At 38.7% G+C, this 7127-nt stretch overlaps 1 protein-coding gene across 1 annotated transcript in view; it reads left to right on the top strand.

The window, feature by feature from the left end:
* Window positions 1-357: 357 nt before the first annotated feature.
* Window positions 358-7127, top strand: part of LOC129771902 (uncharacterized) — a 473701-nt gene continuing 466931 nt past the window's right edge. The window contains exon 1 of the mRNA XM_055776027.1: window positions 358-1349. The gene's annotated coding sequence lies outside the window, so the exon portion shown is untranslated. The remainder of the gene's footprint in view (window positions 1350-7127) is intronic.

Raw genomic sequence — 7127 nt, 5'->3', positions numbered from 1 at the left:
GAGCCGCTCACCATGATGAGCTGATTTGCCCATCTCTACACAGAAGACGCAAGGGTACAAAGGTTTTCAACGACCTAGTAATTGAAGTACGTTACTTTCGAACTCATCGTTCAGAGCTCACCAGAGGAGTGGGGTTTTATTTTTAACGGAAAGCTCGTTTTCCGTCGGAGGCGGAAAACTCCGAGATGTTTTTGCTCGGAGAGTGAACCCGATTTTTCTATCTATCGTGAACACCCAAACGGAGAGCTTTATCCAGGTTTCAAGAGAAACATATGAGAGTGCAGCTCAATATGATTTACAAGAGGGGGCCTACAGGTCAGGACTCGCTCTGTCTGGTCGGTCAGTACGAGCAAGGACGTCGTCGCGAACGGTTGGACTATTTTCCGGTGACAATATCCGGCTCCGGGAGCGTATCGTGTTGATGGTGCTGAGCACAGCCATCAGGTGTAGAATTGGAAAGGTGAGTTTCGGGGAGATTGGGAGCAAATATTCCGTGAGTGTGCTGGAGCTGGAAGCGTTGTTTGTACTTGTGCTTCAAGAAGCAAGCCTGTAACCTAGTTTCGAGTGGTGTTGGTGAGTGTTTTTCTTTCCTGCTGAGAGGCTGCCAGTAGAATCATTATCGTCATCGGCAATGACATCTGTTGTCATTGTAGTGCCATGTTGTTAGTAATGTCATACGCTGGTATTTCGTCTTCGAAGAATTCGTGAGAGACTTGTGATGAAGTTGATGGCCGGAACGAAGTTCGCGAGTGAGCATGGAGAGGAACAAACATAAATAATTTACACTAGAATAAAAATTCGTGGCAAGCTTATCTCGCCCGTATTGTCTCGAGCTGCTGCGCGTTTCATTGGTTGTGCGTGATTCTTTCGTGATGGTGGTCGCCAATAATATTTGCGACAAACAACAAACGAATCAGTGAAGAAAATGGGATTACAATATTCTGTTTCGTGAAAGGTGTACACGGGATTATTCGACGGAGATTTTGCCACCCTTGGAAGCAGCTGTGATACACCACTAACCTAGATCCTTGACCAAGGGTTAACGGATACATTGACGCAAGCTGATAACAGTCCGAACGAGTGAGAGAGCGAGAAAGAGAGTGCAGAAGCAAAAGTGTGCATCGGGCAAAAATCGAAACACGGTGACAGTGAAATGTGAAGTTTGTAAATTACAATTGTGTCAGCGGGAAAAGCAATAAATATCTTTCAGTAGTTCGGAAAATCGCAAACGATACAAAAATATCGATTTTCATACACGCGTTGTCGAAGCTATCAGTGATAGAGCCGGAAGTGCGGGGAGTGGAGCAATGGAGCATGCAGCAATCCGTGTGAACCTCGCAAGAATTACGGTGAGAATCTAGGTGGATAACAGAATACTGTGTTTTCATTTCAGCACCCACTCGTAACCACCCGCTTTGCTGCTTGTTTTCCGCCACTACCCCCTCGTTCGCCCACCCACTCACGTGGAAAGCACGCGAAATTCCTTCAGTGTGGCCCTAACGGGGTTGCTGGCATTGCCTCGCTGGCTGGCAAGGGTGGTGGTAGTGATAGTCCGATTTGTGGGTATGTGTGTTTTAAGGTTACAGCGAATTTCTGTTCGCTGAAGGTCATAAAACTGTGTCCACGAACACTGCACACATTGACAGTGGCTGACGCAAGGAGGAACTCGCTCCCTCGCTCTCTGTGTCTCGTTATCCTCTCAGCGAATTCATATCATCGAGGAGGATACGGGAAGAATGTGGTGCTTTACTCACGAATTTCATGCTGTTAGAATTTCCCCCCGACTCTCATATTTAACATTCATGTGCTTCCAACGTTTTTTGGCCTGCGGGAGGCCGATGGGATAGGATGGGTACGGGTTTGTGATTTCTAACAACCGTTTTCTCCGACTGTTTTTTTTTTCATGATGTTTTCCACTCTGAGCTGTGTTTGTGTTAGTGGAATGATAAAGAATTGGTAATTTCAGATGAACTATTTTGGCATGCTGCAGCATAGAAACGGAGGATCAGATTTCGAGACTGGACCTTCTCCATCCGTGCTATATTATCAGCTGTTGTGCGTTCGAGAATTGTTTTGATAGTTAAACATTCAGATAGGTGTTGCAAACCCTCTAGTAATACAGTAAATACAGTTGTTATGTATTTACTACATTTTCATGATTATTTTCTAGCCATTATAATTTTTCAACGTCTTCTGTTGTTTGAAAATAATATTATCCTTTTTGATTTGCTGTTTCCGCTTCCTGGTGGAAGTACCAGCTTGGTGTGGCCAAGAGGCATCTATTCGGAGATCTAATCGATGACTGAATATTCAAGCCATTGGGACGATTGGTCACGGTATAAAACGTTAAGGCTGGATTTCGACAGGAATTCACTCACAGCCCACTTTTTGAATCGGATAATGATTTTGGAACAATTAATTGAAACGCTTCTGTTCACTTCGGCGGTTGAATATAAAATGAACTTATTATTCACTATGTCGAATTCATTAAGACATTTTCATACATTGCTGAATGCTTAGAATTGAAAATATTAACCCTTTGCGGCCGTATGTCTGCTCTAAACCACCACAGCAAGGAATCATAATGGATACCTTATCCAACCATATGTATCGGTTTACACTTTTTCTAAACGAATTTGATCGTCAAATGAACTTGTTCAAGAGCTAAAACGCAGTTTTTGTGGATAATATATAACGGTACAAGGTGTAAACAACAGATTATTTGCGAGGAAAGATAATAGGATCTTTTTCGAAGAAAAATTAATTCTGATCGCATAGGCTTAAACGTCAATTTCGTTCAATATTGTCATTTGTTTATTTATTGGACTTACATTTGATAATTTCCAGTTTTCATAGGACCATTTTGAAATTCATAAGTATTATCAGTACGTCGTCTTACATAACGACGACATAACTTATTAAAAAATGGTCGTGTTACTCTGGATATCTACATTACCGTTTACATAACATCTTTCCATAACTGTAGCGTTGCCTAGTGATCTAAGCAACTGGCTTTTCTTTCCAATATCAAGAGACACAACTCTTTTCTTGAACGTACAACCTTTCTCGACCCATTACTTTTTCCCAACTTAATATCAATTAACCTAACACTATACAGTTTATCAAAAAGGGAGGAGCTTTGGAATGCATTTCACATTCCCCAATCGGAATCAATTGGGCTATGTATAATATGGCAAACAACAATTTGATTACGCGGAATTTAAGTCGCGCGCATATTGAGCTGGCCGGCCCGAGCCGCATAGAAACTCGACCCTGTTTTTTTTAATTTTCTTTGTACTGAAATTCGCGTCAGTAGAAAAATTAAATGTTAGGCTGACTGACGAAGAAAATTGTAATGTGAGCTGTTTCGATGAGGTGGATGTACTCGCGGGCTTGAAATAAGGTCGCGCTTGAAAAAATGTAAGGAATGTATCCTCCAAGCACCTTTACAAAATGTTCAAGATTAGGGGCGCTTCATAACATCATCATACGATTGGAGACATAATTTCAGATCGCAAATCAAGGAGAGAGCTGACGAATTCATTCGTACCCCTTTTCATAGCACAAAAGTAAGCTCTACTCTGAAAATCCCTAACAAATCTTGTTTTTACGCTCATCAGCTTAAAAAATCGTTCGAATCCCCTTCCATATTACAGTCAATTAACTTTTAACCGATTAATCATATAAATTTCCAGGTTGATCGATTCAGGTTTTTTGGAGTTCATAGTGATGAGACAGACGTTTACAAAAGCTTTTTTATGACAATCATTTGAATAGAACTTATTGATTTCGTTTAGCGAAAAGTATTTGTATAACTAATCGAATGAGCGTCTTATTAATTTCATCAGATTTTTCTCAGTTTGTAAAAAGTTAAAAAAAAAACAAATTTATTTACGACCATTTTCAGAAACACTATAAACTTGAATACTTGTTCACTTTATTCTTCTGTTCGTATAATGATCAGAAAGTATTGCAATACTTAATCCCTAAGTTCAACAAAAAATGATAATAATAAATAATAGAGTAAGGGATATTGAAAATATTATTTATTTCATTTGTTCAAAGCTCGAGAGAATGTCCAAAAATAATGCCTACATCCCCTTAAAAGAAGGAAGAGAAGAAAGGAGCAACTTTATGGTCTGGAGGTGTTTTGCTTGGTCCGGTTTCAGAAACTGGTTAAGATCGATGATGTAATGAATGCTGACAGGTATATTGATATCATTTTGCATAATTTGAAGATCTCAGGACGGTAAATCGTTTTGCCGTTTTGCACGGAAAATTGTTTGCTGAAATCTTCCAGCAAAACAATGATATAAAGCATTTGAACCACAAAAAATGCCATTCCTCTGTCAAACTCATATGAACTTTTAAATTTTATATTCTTCATGGAACAACTACTCACGTTTGTTGTTTAATCTAGCTGATTGAATTTTAACTGAAACTATCTGAAATTCATGTATTTAATATCGAGTTATAGGATAATATATTTCCGCATGGGATTAAATATTTCGGCATGGGATTAAGTTTCTTTTTATCCTATTTGTTTATTTCAGGCTCATTAGCATATTAGATGTAACAGAACCGAATTTTAATCGTGTACATGTCACATGGTTATCATATCTATAATTAGCACATTACACAGTAGCCATTTAGGCGTAAGAGTTTTTTTTCTGTTCTTCCATTATCCAGTTAAACCACCGGACAGCGGAGACAGTTGATATTGTCATTGTTGAGCTATTAATAGAACAGCTTCCCGATGCGTCTTGCAGAGCAGAGCAGTTGTATGGATGAATCGATCTTATTTCGACCGTGGATCGATCTCCATCGCTGGGGATTGTTGCGGGGACGTAGTTATTCTGTAACAACACAAAGATGGTCAATGAGGGCCCTGAGTTTTAAACTCACGATCGATCGCTTACTAAGCGAACGCGCAACCAATGTGGCTACGGAGACCCCCTTGGGATTAAGTTAATCAACATTATCTACAAAACCTGGCTCAAGCATGTCCCAGCGGTTGCAGGAGGCTCTCTATGCCAAAGGAGGTCAAATGAATTCATCTGCTTGACCACGATAAGCAGTTAATATTCATCTCACCGTTTGAAGGAAACATTGATATTGATCGACGCACAAAAAATTCTACCACCTGTTTTTTATTGCGATTTCCACATCACAAATTCCACCCAACTTTGATAGTTTGTAAAAAAACGTTAACAATACACATGAATCAATTATTAATGGACATGGCGACAACGCGTACTTGTTCAGGACAGAAGTTATATTCGTAATTTCGATTAGTTTTTTGTAATACTCTTTCAGCTCGACTATTTACTGATGGGATATTGATCATAGAGTGGTCCTCATGGCCTAGTGGTAAGCGTTGCGCTTGCCAAGATGGGGGCTTCGGGTTCGATTCCCGTTCGGGTTTTCAGTCCCCAAGAAAATCCACAAAAAACCCGGAAACAGCTCCTCTAAGCGAATTGAAACGAACGATACACTAGAAGATTTGAAAATTGTGAATCAGGCCATGTTGTAAAGACGTTAAACCAAAATGAATAAATAAATAATGATCATAGAGTCAAGTCTGTCAAGTCACTTTCAACCTATCCATATAAATAATCGGTTCAGTAGCTTTCGAATCTATACAGATCCATATAATCATCATTGTTCATTGTCATTGTTAGCGAGTTGATAGTGTCACACATTCCATTGTGGAAATTTAGGGTTTGGCTCCGGATCAGGCCTGAGGATTTTCTGTTAAATAAAATTCTCCGAAGTGCGCTTGTATCACCGAAATTTCCTCTTAAAATACAATTGAGTATTCTGATTTCGAAACTAGTTTTTTCAAACTGACGTGCACGATCTCTCAAGTTGAACTGAACTGATTCATGTCGAATTTATATGGATACAATCTGCACGCATCTCTTTATCGCATGAACCTCTAAAAATGATATTTTTAAAATTTTACTATTTTTAAAAAATCGAAGAACAACCCCTTAAGGGGATATTATAGTGTAGAGGTATGCATTTCGGATTTTTTTTTTCGATATCTGAACAACTAACACTAAGGATATTTTCACTATGCATTATTCCATTATTCGTTTCATTATCTTTTCACAACACAGTAAAAATTAAACGGAAAAACTCTCACTTAGAATAGTTTCAAGCTGATGAAGTGAAGGGGTTCAAGGCCATGACGTACCCATGGTTTTACTGATTATCTGGAACAAAAAAGAACAGATTCTATGGATCTGGGACAAGTCACAAGATTGTTTTGACAAAATGGTAGCCGCTTGAAAACAAAACTTGCTTTTAGCACGTTTTTTAGAACGATTTCTATTTTTAAAAAAATTAAAATTTAAAAATATTTATTTTTTTATTGGTTTCTACGATAGAGAGATTATAAAGATTAATTCACATTGAGTTTGGAATGAAGCGGCTCTGTAGAACTTGAGTTATCATGCACGCCAGCTTCCGTTTGATATCCGTGAATAGATCAAACTATGTTCGCCGTGATTCCGGGCTCGTACAAAAAATAGCGATCCGTTCTTTTCATGCTCTAAATTGCTCTGTGATCTCAAGAAATTCAAGTGGGCCGTTCATAGGGACGTATTATACATTTCTCCCGCACACTTTTATTTAGGATCTCACAAGATCTCTCGTGTCACATTCATCAAAAACCATAAGAACGAAGGATTATTATCCGTCACTTCGATCGTGTATGCATGGTTTCTCCTACAAACTAACCTGCGCTTACACATATAACATTTCACGGGTGGACGCTGGGTCGATAGTAACAACACTGGATATTTTCAGCTTTCGGCTGAAAATCTCTTTAACCTTCTTATGCTCGCGCATAGGTCTGACAGACCGAGAATAAATGAGGTGGCTGAATTAGATGACTATTGAAACTGTATGAAGTTAAAGAAATGAAGATGTAAAAAAAAATAATGAAGAGTTAGTCAGTTTCAGTGTTACCAATACACCCAGATGTTTTCTGCAATTGTTTTATACCTAGATGGTTTCTGAAAGGCAAACAACCATTTTCACATATCTTTTCTTGTATTATGTAATAAAAACCAGAACACACAAAATTATTTCACTGTTTCTGACTACAAAAATCCCTCCAT

The sequence above is a fragment of the Toxorhynchites rutilus genome, chromosome 2 (genome assembly GCF_029784135.1).
Source record: "Toxorhynchites rutilus septentrionalis strain SRP chromosome 2, ASM2978413v1, whole genome shotgun sequence".
Taxonomy (NCBI): domain Eukaryota; kingdom Metazoa; phylum Arthropoda; class Insecta; order Diptera; family Culicidae; genus Toxorhynchites; species Toxorhynchites rutilus.
This window is presented reverse-complemented; position numbering and strand designations above follow the sequence as displayed.